This window comes from Lonchura striata, chromosome Z (assembly GCF_050655825.1).
Source record: "Lonchura striata isolate lonStrDom1 chromosome Z, ASM5065582v1, whole genome shotgun sequence".
NCBI classification, from domain to species: domain Eukaryota; kingdom Metazoa; phylum Chordata; class Aves; order Passeriformes; family Estrildidae; genus Lonchura; species Lonchura striata.
In genome coordinates, this window is record NC_140740.1 from 18,090,399 (window position 1) to 18,103,405 (window position 13,007).

The following is a 13,007-nucleotide window of genomic DNA, read 5'->3' on the forward strand; positions in this document are numbered from 1 at the left end:
TGTTCTGACACTTTGAACTTCTGACACTCAGAGTTGAAATGTGCTATGACAGACTGTGCAGCTGATTTTGACAGAATTTCTGATTACACTTGAAATGAAAAGGCAGACAACTCTGAAAAAGCAAACTAGTCAAAAGAAGTATGAGTGAGATTAAATAACACAGATAAGAATAAACAGAAAAAGGCAGTGCATACTTACAATGCTTGTAAGGATTAGTGGAAGAGAAATGATGGAAAGTGGATTTGGGCAGAGAGCATTTGCAATGTGGTAAGGAAGTATCATGAGAAGAAATTTGGTATTAGAGGATAAAGGCAGCTTGCCCAGCTTCCTTATTTTAGGATCCTGTTTGAAGATCCTATCATGCTGTAGGAGAGAATTATAACTCAGCACAAATATGGAGACTTCAATGCCTATTATATGCCACATTCTGAACGCAATGGCCCATAAGAAGAAAAACGAATATTCACTATGCTGTTCCATGGTGACTAGAGAAGGAACAAATCTCACTAGGGAAGTTTATTATCCTGAAGCTACTAGATGCACAGAACAGCAAGGGCAGCAGTCTATTAATATTGAAAGACCAAATCATTCCTATGCAACCATAAGGTGTGGAAAATCTTTCAAGTAAAACCGTAGTTTCTGGTTTCCTTACAAATTCCATGAAATAGCAGGTGCTAAGGAAGCTGCTTGTGTGTAGCACAACCAAATGGGTTTCTCCTACAATAGAAGATCCACGTTTCTTTCCTCAATGCTAGATTCTTTGGCTTTTTATATAATTCTAAACACCTGCCATAAAGAATCTAGACAATTAGGGTGACTTTTCACAGGTAAAGGTGTGAGACTGATATCTTATACTCTCAGCATAGCTATCAGACAAGCATTATGCTTTTAAGTTCTCTACACTACCAGTTCTTGTCCAGCAGAAAACACAGTACAAAGTGCGGAAACACAAGCAAACCTTCTTAACCAGGTTTCATCTGTATATGCATAAATACCCATACATATATGGTATAATTTCACATATCAAATGGAAATAAAATGCCTTTATAGGTCTTTGTTTCAAAAATAAACATTATTTTTTGTGTTTGTGATTCTGTGACTCTGTGATTTTTTTTCATTATTATGAAATATTACCCTTTTTTTTTCACTTGAGAATATTCCCCTTATTGATGACGTCAATTAAGACCACTACGCCAAGCAAATAATCTTACACAGACTTTATCTCCTTGTTTGATATATTCTACCTTTTCTTCAGCTACTCTACTTTTTCTAATTATCTGCTTTTCCAACTCAAGTTCTGGGATCATAACTTTCCAGGCAAAAGAGACTTTTTAAATAATTTCATCAAAGTAAGAAGGCTGCTATGCAAAATAACAGACAAAGATTGGTAATGCTTACTGTGCTGCTGTGTTAATTGGTAAATTAACTTTTAATAGCTTTGCAAGTAATATGGCTTTTATGTTCTGAAGCAAATGAGCTTACCTGACTTGAATTATGAGGCTGCTGCCAGATTAGGTCCCCTTATTGGTAGAGACTATAGGCTGAGATAACAATTTACTGAAATGCAATACAAAAAGGAACAGATAACACCTAGGAACAGAAGAAAAAATTATTAAAATATTAATTTTAATTCAAAAAGGGAAGGTGCTTTACATATAGGAAAGGTGTTCACCACCTCAGCTTGGTTTCATGTGGTTGCTGGTACAAAGACAAGGAGGCAAAGGCTCTGCCATGTCTTGTGTCCCTATGACTTGCAGGATAAAGAGGAGATGGCAGCTGCTTCCTGCCCATGGGCTGTACCTGCCCATGACAATGGAAAGAACTGTGGGACAAGCCCTGAGAGCTGGATAGCATGCATGGGGAGGGACCATGCATCCTGGACGTGATTCCAGGTGCCTGCTTCTGGCACTGCTGCCTTTGACTGCTCTGCTTGGTTCCCTTTGGCTCGGCAGCTTGAGCTCAGCTCAGCTTGGCTCCTTTTGGCTCTGGTCAGGCTCAGCTGCGCTTGGGCTTGCCTCTGCTGCTTGGCTTCATGTGCTGCTTCCCACACCGGTGCTGATTTTCAGCAGGTCTTGGAGCTGCGTTGCCACTTTTTAACACCACATGTTAGAGCCATGTCTTGAAGGGGCAGGCAGAGGATGGGCAGCAGCAGAGGAGGAGATTACAACAAACCCAACAGTTTTCCTGCTGAGGAGAGTGGAACAAAATAGCTCACTTCTCCCCACTGAGGGAGAGCTGACCTTTCCTTCCCCTGGGACAACTCCCCACTCCCCCAGTGATGAGAGTGTGGTATAGCATAGGAACCTAGCCACACTCACATGGCACTAATCTCCATCTCCCTTGCAACAAGGACAAGAGAAAAAACAGATTTATTGTGGTTTTTCATTTGCAATATATCAGCTATATAGACACAGAGACAGAAAAAGATATACAGAGATATGATATTGGCTCCCAAGGACAACAGACATTCTGAAATGCTGAAGTTTTGAAATAGAAAATAGTTTTATATTTGTGCATTCTGTTGAAGTACTTCAATCAGGAAAATGTCAGATAGAATTAGATTTATAAATTCCATCACCTTATAAAAGCATCAAATTACCTTCTGCAAAGTAATTATGAGTTACTGAAACTGCAACATCCCCAGTGAATGACCTACAGTGGACCATCCAAACTCTATGATGCTTCACAATTTAAGATGTGAATGGGCCAAAAACTTTCAGCAATGCTCAGGTGCTGAGGCTTTAGAGTATACTCTAGCACATAAAATTGCTTATCTAGAAGGTAAAATGTTTTTCAGCTTCATTTTCAGAGTTTATCCGAGATGTATTCACAGATCTAAAAATCCTGCTCTCTTCATTCCATATATGATAAATGTATGGTAACTACAAAAGTTGTTTAAATACAATTGCTTTGGTTTTGCCTTTTATTGGTGCTTTTTAGTACTTGTCCTGTCTACAAGTCATTTCATATCAGTAATGAGTATAAAGAAGGATAAGCTGTAGTTCTAATACTACATTAAGGATGTGAACATTAACAGATGGTGAACATTAGTAGATACACCTGTTCTTCTAGATTGTGTATGACAAAGTTCTAAGTTAACAGGCAGGAAGGTATTTAGATTACAGATGAAAAAAGCTCACATGAGAATGTACATACCCAGAACTCAACATGTAAAATAAGGTGCATATTTTGCACCTTGGATTACACAGATTTCACAAGTGATCTCAGTCACTTGTAGGCCACTTCCACAACACTGATCAGCTTCCTGGTATTTTTGTCTGGTCAGAAAATCCTAGGAGTCATGCCTAACTGGGTAATAAGAGATTCAGATATTCAGATTACAGTTTCTCAAAATGAGCAGGGGAGATAAATTTGTTTGTGGAATGAGATTTAAAGGACTAGTGTTAGCTTCATGATGCTCAAAAAATTATTTCTGTTTTGATAAGAACACTCATACTTTCCAATGTATACATTGTAGATACTAAATAAAAAGGCATTTTACAATTCAGAAATACTAAATACTTACAAAACTTCTTTTAGGTGAACTTTATGCATAATAAATTTCCAGCTAATAACCAGCTAATGGGATTTATAATGGGCTACAAATTCTTCTATTTCTCATCAGAAGTCTTCCTCAAATTGTGAGATTGCAAAACCTGTTAAACTGCCCACATCATAGCAGTTCTGGTGCTCAACAGAGACTTAATTTTTACATCTCTGAGACTTAAAGGTTTTTTTGTTCAGCTCTCAATATGGCTGGCAGTTTGAAAATCCAGACATGCAAATAAAGTGTGTGCAAATAAGAGCTAATCGACAACAAGCCTGGCATTTTTAGTGCTCAAATAAAAAATATAATAATAAAATATGTTTGTTACATCCATTTTTTTTTGAATTCTGCATGTGTATGCAGGTAATACTACTGCTTGTAGCTGTCATTCAAAAATTAAATGCAAAAGAGTATGAGAAAATATGACATTGCGGTCACAACCCTGAAAATCTGTTTGTTGATGAACATTAAATTTGCAATCTGGCTCCTGCTCTGTAGGTGCCTTTGCAAGCCCTCAAATATCAGTTTTGTTTGGGCTTCTGCAGAATCCTGTGCACCAGATGGCTTTTTTATTGAACTTGGCTCTCAAGTAGCTGGCCACAAATTAATATGCATTTTATCAATGCTTTAAAACTGTGTATCATGTTAAGTCACTCTAGCTTACCTTTGATGTTTTTTACCCCTTTTTGATAATCAGAGATTTCCTCTGTCATTCAATCTAATAAATGCATTTATGGACTTAGAAAAATTTGGCTTCAGAAAATATATGGTAAAAGCAACTAAACAAATCAGATGCATAAACAAATGTATATTTGCTGTGAGCTTCTTATTGAAGCTGTTAATAAGAAAAATTAAATTCAAAATTATTAATATCAGTACTAGACAATATTATGTATAAGAAAATTACCTATTATTTGTAAGTATCTCTATCCATTCTAAGTATACTGAAACTATAATGAGTATTTTTAAAGTATTTTGTACAAATTAGAGATAGGAAATACAGACACCATCTCAGGGAAAAATCTAGCAATGTAGCTGGAAAACAAAATTGGTTCATCAAGACCATAAAGCCTTTGCTTTCCAGGAGTCTAGGTAATCACTGGGAACAATTTCCATCTTTTTGTCATCTGTTGCAATTTGTCTTTATCAGAATAGACACCTACATTTCACGCTGCCTAATTTACATTGTTTATGGATGCAGGCACTAGTCATGTATTTAATTATCTATTTCCACATGTGCAATCCATCAGGATGAATATAGGATTGTATTTTTAAGACTCTGCCCACTGTAATTATATTTAGATCAGTTTTACTTTTTACTACTGCTGTAGGTTTTATGTCCACAATGAATATTGTGGAGGCTTGGTCCAAAAAAATTAGGTTAATTTTATCAGATTAAGTGTCTATTGCCCAGGAAAGGACAAATCTATGGAATATGTCACAAATAGATTGGAAACATATTTCAAAAAGGTAACAGAAATCAGTTTTTTTGTATCCTCTTCCTTGTAGCTTGTAGCAACAAGCAACAGTTTCTTAAAGGTAAATTACATAAGGCTTAAAGCAAGCTCATTGCATTTCACTGTTAATAACCACCTGTCTAGTCTGCACAGTTATGGATGCAAAGTATACACACACACACACACACACACACACACACACACATTTCCAGTGTGTGAAACAACCTTGGTGTGCAAAGCATAGTCCTGCCTTTTCTCCACTCACAGTGGGAAGCTGCTCCATCCACCTCAGGTGCCCCGCCAATTCCCAATTTCCTGGCATGACAGATAAAAGCAATGCCAGTGTTAGTTATCTGTGACTAAAGTTATTCTTCCCAAAAAGGGCTGTAGTGTTCTAGACATATCTACACACCTTAATTTTATATTACCTTTCCTAGAAATTAAACTCACAAATATTCTATTGTCTCCCTTTTTCCCTTGTTCTTTTCAACTTATTAAAAAACCACAGATTCTTTCTCTTGCTTTGTAGTCTTACTAGTCTCCACTTCTTTTTCACTGGATTCTGCCTCATAAGCACTGAATTTTCTATTCCTTGTTTCATTTTGTTTTCCTCATTTCGAATCATGGAAAACAAATGACTTCTGAGTTTCTGCATGTGGAATCATGGAATATGAATGATGTTTGGAAATGAGGCTTTTGAATCCCACCTGACTGAACACCAACTCTATGCAAAATATCTTTGCCCAATCTACCTGCATCTTGTAGTAGGATTTGTTCTGGAGATCTTTCTCTCATAAAACCCAACCCATTCCTAAAATTACTGCCTGAAATGATTATTTGTCAACCCCATTGTAATGCAGAATGTGTTTTGCCTTTTTTTTTTTTAATCTATAAAATGCTCCAAATGGAACAATATCCAAAGACACTTTTGCAGGAACAGTTGATAGGTCGTTTTTGTGATAAAGACTAAGCTGTCTCCAGCCTTGTTTGTACTAGTGGTAAAACAACCTTTAGATGATAATGATTCTTTTATTATCAATTTTTGCTGGCTAACTTTGAGATGTTGAAAATCATTAAGTTCTATATTACATAGGGAATTACCAAATAATTGAGTACATAATGTTCTTTCCCTCAGAAAGCTCTAATACCACATACTGTAGGCCTGGAGTTGACTGTGTATATTGTCCTGAATGTTGTGTCAATCTTAGCAATCACTGCTAATTCCTAAACAGGGCTAAAGAGATTTTTGTAAGAAGCCTGATATAGAAGTGGTTCATAAGTGAAATATCTGTGTTCATCTTCCATGTCAACTTAAGTAAAGTTGTTATTTTTGCTCTTTATTAAGAGCAGCAAAATGCTGCAGTGTTTCAGATAAGTAAATAAGACTCTTTTTTACTAGTGTATTACAAAAAACACATAGTTGTGGCTCATAGAAAAACACATTGAGACAAAATGAAAATATTCCTTATTTCCAGTCTTAGTCATTTAATGAGCCAGGAAATGTTCTCCTTTCTCAGATTAAATGCCATCCAAAAGGAGACATAAATTATAGTGAAGCTATAGAATATTAAAAAGCTGACTCAAATGCCAGAAGGCAAAGAGTAAATAGCCAAAATACCAACAGAATAATCAAGGCCTAAGCAAAATAATGGTTAAAAAAGTCACTTTCATAAACACTTTAAAACAACTCAAATCATAAAGCAGTTGTTATCATCTTAAAGTAGTTATCATCTTAAAACAAGGCTTTCATTTTTACTAAATATATTAGCTTCTCTGGGGATTACACTGGAATGTGTATTCATATTTGATTGCAGTTGTATTGCTAAAATAAAAGCAGGCATCCTAGGGATATTTATTTACACTGCTATTTCCAATTTCCCTGCTCTAAACCGTAACAGAAGGTGCAATAAAGACTTCATAGTTTTGTGAATAATGACAGGATTTCCAAAAGGCAACCACATGTGGGAGTAGGAGCAGACAACATGAGAGGTGTTGTCTTCTCTGTGATGAGAGAGGAGGAGAAGCATAGTCTTTTCTTACCCCTACAGGCTGCTGGAGGTTTGCTCATCTGACATTTGGTTCTGTCTGAACTACTGACAAGTGGTTCTTGCTCCAGTATCATTTGTACTGGGGTTAGTTCACCTGTGGATGTCCTGTAGTTTTTTGAGGAAGCTTAGTTATCTCCAAATCTGTTAGTTTAGTTATCTCCAAATCTGTTGCAAAACTTCATATTCCTAGTGAAGTTGTTTAGGTATGAAGCACCCAAGGATGAGGGATTATGGCAGGAGTGGGGAGTGGACCTGCAATGAAAATCTCCACCTCATCCTACAATACATGCTCACTGAGAAATGAAGAGAGAGGCTGAGCTCTCTCAGTTACCAGAATTCACAAAGTTAAGAGAGAGCCTCCCCTTTCCCACAGCTTCCAACTCCCTCACCAGTGTGGGAACAACAAGCTGATAGATAACGTGGCTGTGGAAGACAGTCTCCTTGCTGAGCAGATCACAGAGCAAAGCAGTGACTAAGAAGTCTGGGGTCCATTCTGTATGTTTATTAGCCGGTAGGAGGGCAAGGTGGAGAACTTTCGGATGATTGATCCTCCTTGACCCTGTGCTGTTTGTACTGCACAGTGTGCACTGCTGGCACCTGCCAGCACGGAATCTGTGCACCAGAAGCAGCACCACATAGCACTTCCCAGAGGACACTGTCTTATCCAAGGGCAGTCAAAGCAGCATGTCTCATGTCTAAGGGCCCGGCCTGCTGCCACGCCCAGTGGCACACACAGTGTTAGCAGAGCTGAGGGAGGCATCATGCATCTTGTTACTGCTTGAGCATTAAGGACAGGAATAAAGTTATCATTTGCCTTCACTGGTCTCTGGGGGCAGAATATATGCTCAGAACTATTTCTCCTTTTATTATTCCCAATTCACAGGTTATGTGATAGCAGCAGGGAGCATTGTGGTCAGAGCAGATCAGTGGATGTGGTGCTCATAAGGACTTAGCTGGTAGGAATAGTTCTTTTCTTCCTTCCTCCATTCCCAAATGTGCTTTATGTGTGGATTAATGCAGCCACAAGGGAGAAAGATAATGGATGCAGACCAAAGAAGAGCAGCAGATGGTCTTGTCATTTATCCACCATGAAGCTGATCAGCAACTCCGAAAGATGTAAAGAATGGGAAGAAGAGAAAAGCAACAAGGTAAACTCGGGAAATTGCCCAAGCATAGGCTCTGTGGCTATGTGAATGGCAATACAACAGTGGCATCAGTAACTTTTGCCAAGGGCTTGCTTGTCTGGGAGCCAGAACAAAAAAAAAAAAAAAAAAAAAAAGGTAACATAAAATAAAATAAAATAAAATAAAATAAAATAAAATAAAATAAAACACAATACCCAAATATTTTTAAAGAAGCAAAACAAAAAAAATAAGAGAGAACCTCATAGTAGTGAATAAACTAGTAATGACAGCTACAAAGATGGGTCCTAGTACTGATGAGGATTTTGGAGATGACAGATAAAGAGATAATGATAGCTTTGTCATATAAAATATCAGAATACTGGGGCTATGATTAAAATCTTGTTACTCTAGTACTGCTAAAAAAGGTTGTGGTTGCAAAGGGAGAGAGTACTTTGGACCTGATTAGCAAAAGAGTTTTGATAATCAGAATCCCTTGGCAAGAACAAACACCTTTGAAGATTACAAGAGGATTGAATCAGACTGGCAACAGGGAAGAAGCTTGAATCAATTTCGGCAAGTAGAAGAGATGTTGCAAAAATTAATAAGTTGTTTGTGTGATGATTAACCCAATCACTGCAGTAAAAAAGTACTAGCCTTCTAGAATGGTATATAAGCATATGTCACCCATAGAAAATTCGGATTCTGATCACCAGTCAGTTGTCCCTGTCTCTCTGAATCACTGATAAGGGGCCACTGTGGCTTGAAACAAAGCTTATCAAAGCCAGAAAGGTGGCAAGCTAGTAAGATTGGAGATGAATGGATACAAAAAACTTTAATTAGAGGATATTCAATTAGAACACAGTAATACAGTTAAATAAATCTCTTTTGATTCTGAGTGCTGCCAGAAATTTGAAAAAAAAAAAAAAAGGAAGTATGGAAACAGCAAAATTGAAAAAAAAGGATAGAAAGAGCCAAGTGATATTTTATTTGGGTAACTTCATACGCAGATATAACAAGAAAGCTGAACTTGCAGATAAAACAGGTGTTAAAATTTCCAGTTAAGATTAAGAACCAAGGTATTTTTGAATTCCGTACCAGATAGCTTTCAATGTCCTCAGACAAGGAAACAGCTTAAAGAATATGACTCAGTAGGAAAAAATCAGCCAGCAATATACAGCCAGATTTATAGTTTGTAGAAGCCATGTCACGTAGCTGCTAAATTCACTCCTGGTTGAAGAAATTCAAAATGTGCCAACGGCAAGCAGTAGAAATGCAGACAAGGTTTTACAAGACCAGAAGTTTTGCAAAGGAGAGGAAAAATATGTATTTAAAATAATAATGCTGTCTTAGGAAATCCTGGGTATCTATAAGGAAGCAGTAAAGGGTTTTTTTAGGAAAAAAGCAGCAATTAACTTCTTTAGGTTACGCAGAGCAGATGGATACATAAACAAGACAGGTACAGGGCTACTACAATGTCAGATCATGAAATGTTCAGATTGAAATGCAGTAAAGAAATCTGAGGTCAAACAACAGGGGAAAAACTACATAGTAATGAACTCATTAAAATGAGTTCCGGTTTGACACAATTGTATCGCAAGCAGTATTCCAGAAATCTAGCAGTCAAGAAATATTGCTTATTCCTTAAAATATGCTAAATTTCACCAGTCTTCTACAATGTGTAACATAAGGCCATGTGATGAACTCCAAAGACTGAAAAATTAACTATTTACATTCTGTGTCTGAAATTACTATGGTCTATGGAAGAATTTATTTAGGAAAAGACAATCTATCTAATAAATAGATATAAGTAACATGTTCAAAACAAGAATGAGTTATAATGTCAGTTTATATGGGTTATTTTCCTTATACTAATAAAGAATTTATTGCTTTGTATCTATAATTTATTACTACTTCCTGAATAGAAAGGAACCAAAGAAATTTATATGAAATTATACTTAAAGAAGCTCAACAGTTTGATGAAAGAACAGAAAAGACAGTGTGATTCAGGTTATATATATATATTTACATGGAAGCTCCAAATTATTCTCCAATCAGCCTTTTCCTTTCCTACTCCTCCTTATGCCAGTACCAGAATGAGGAGGGAATGAAGGAGATAAATGAGTCTTCTACAATCTTTAATTTCAAATGGAATTGAAATTGCTCACTGCTGTCTAGCACCCCACTGCCATTTGCAGAATTGGGAGGCAATTTTAAATGTTAGCAATATGAATGGAAAAAAGTGCTATAATGCTTATATCTCCTTGGGATATGGAGAGCATAGAGTGCTGTTGTGAGGGGAAATGATTTTAAGCAGAGATAATCTGTGATTAAGTAAATGTTTAAGAAAGGAGAAAAATCATTCTCTCCAAATTCATTCAGTGGCAGTTGAAATAAACATAGGTTAAGTGTAAAGATCAGTAAATGTCCTGGGTATTGCAGTAGTTGGTGTACATATTCAGTTCCTCATACATCTTTGCAGAATCAACAGGAGACACATGAAAGAGCAGGAATGGAAAAAGGTTCACCATTGGTGATGCTCCAATAGAGACATGAATGCTATCAGGGACTACTGCCAAGAAGATTCACTCTGAAAACTTTTAAATTAACACTACAATTTAACTCTAATTAGTATTTAGTACTAATATTGATGATGAAAAACTGGGTCAAAACTAATTTTTTTAAAAAAGAGCTGCATGTTCAGTCGTGCAATCTGAATCAAAGATTCATAGAATGGTTGGGCTGGAAAGGACCTTAAGGGTCATCTTGTTCCAACTCCCTGCCATGGACAGACACACTTTGCACTAGACCAGGTTACTCAGAGCCACTTCCAGTATGACTTGAATGTTTTTAGGGCTGGGACATTCATAGCTTCTCTGGGCAGCCTGCTCCTGTGAAGAATTTCTTACTAATACCTAACCTAAATCCACTGTCTTTTAGTTTAAAGCCATTAAAAGGGAAAGAACTCCCTGTTCTTTGCCTTTCTGAAGGCGAAACATCTGCTAACATCAGCTCTGTGACTTGGCTTTTTTTTTTCCTTTATTCCCAGAAGGTGAACTAGACCTTTCTGCAAATGTCATTAGAAGAACTATGTCAGGGATCAAAAACTACAGATAAACAAATAGCTAAAGAACATGAGCAGAAAGCTAGCAATATGGTTAAAACATTAGAGACAAAGATGTACATGAAAGGAAGGGAAATCAATCTCCAGTAAATTGAATCAACTTTTAAAAATAGTTCAACTTATAATATTTACAGTACTTTCATATAAAGGTCCTCCTGCTTCACAAAAAATGTTTTGAAGCCTGAATTATCCTAGATTAATGGCTGAATTCATATTGCCATTGTTACACCCCAAAAAATCTGATAGCTGGTTAAAAACACTCAAAACTACATTAAGGCAATGAAGCATTTTGCAGAGCTAAGATGCAATTGGCTTTGTGAAAATCTGTGTTTAATCACATTAAAGGAGCCCTATGTGGCAGGAGCATAATTATCTGTATAAAACTCAAGAAGAAATATACTCATTATTGTGTACTTGTGGGTGAAGATAGGATTTATAATACTGTTTATAGGTAAGTTTGCCTGAAGATCATATGACACAGTTCAAATACTTTTAAAATTTCAAAGCTCTCAGTTATTCTGGCTTCAATGCTCTAATGTATTTCTTATCTCATGCTGAAACTCAGAAGATTTCATGTAAAATTAACCATGGACAAGAAGAATTAAAGAGTATATGTTTACCTTGATAATGTGAAACTTGTTGGGAGAAGTCATCTGAGATACTGGTCATCATGCTAAGACCTGAATCTCATTACTAGGATGCCAATGTTCCATTATTATTGTGGAAAAAAAAACCCAAAAAACAAGCAAATCACAACATTTGAGGCTATACTTAAATACTGTGTTATAGATCTGAAACATAACGCAGATGAAAAAAAAGAAACACAAGTCCTTAGTAATTCAGGCTGAAGAAACACTGAGAAAAAGCAAGGCAAAATAACATGCAAATGGAGTTAAAAATTTGGTTCCAGGCTGAGAAGATCATAATCATGCTCAGTCTTTGAGCCTAGGGCCATCTTTAAACAAATACCATCTCCATAAATGTCTGGTATGTATTTCAAAATTTTACCATCTTTGCTGTATTCTGAATGATGGGAAAAGGAAGGGTGTTTCAAGCGGAGGAGTTAACTAAAAAATGAAATTTATTTCTAAATATAGATACAGATGTATAATGACCTAAATATCAGAAGCAAAAATGTAACTTATTTCCTTTAAAAGAAATAAGCAAAACCAAACAAAAAAAATTTATTTGATCTAAAGCACTGGAGAAATTTGGGGCTTTGGGTCGTAGGCTGCAAAAGTATTAGAAAATATATTCTTTTTTAATGTATAGTGCTTATCTTTGAGTGGCACTTTTGTTTTATAAGTTTAAACTATTTAGAGAAATGACATATATATATGTACACACATATATATATATATATACACATATATAAAATATAGTTCTGAGGACACTGATAATTACCTTCCTCAGAAAATATTTTTCCTTTATGGCATGTATAGTTGATATGCTGGAAATAAAGAAGACATTCTTGATCTCCTGGGGTTTCAGTCTGAAATATCAAATAATCCAAATAATTCTTTTTGTTGTCATTGTTGTCCTGTTGTATTTTAGCTTTCAAAATACTGAAGCAATATGGTACAAAAAATATTTTCAGATATCCTTTTTTATAAGGCTCACAAATGTTTATCTGTATATTTAGAAGCATTGTTCTCATCTGTACAGGGTTAAATCCATGTTATTGTTAAGTGTTGAGATTTCTGTTTGAAT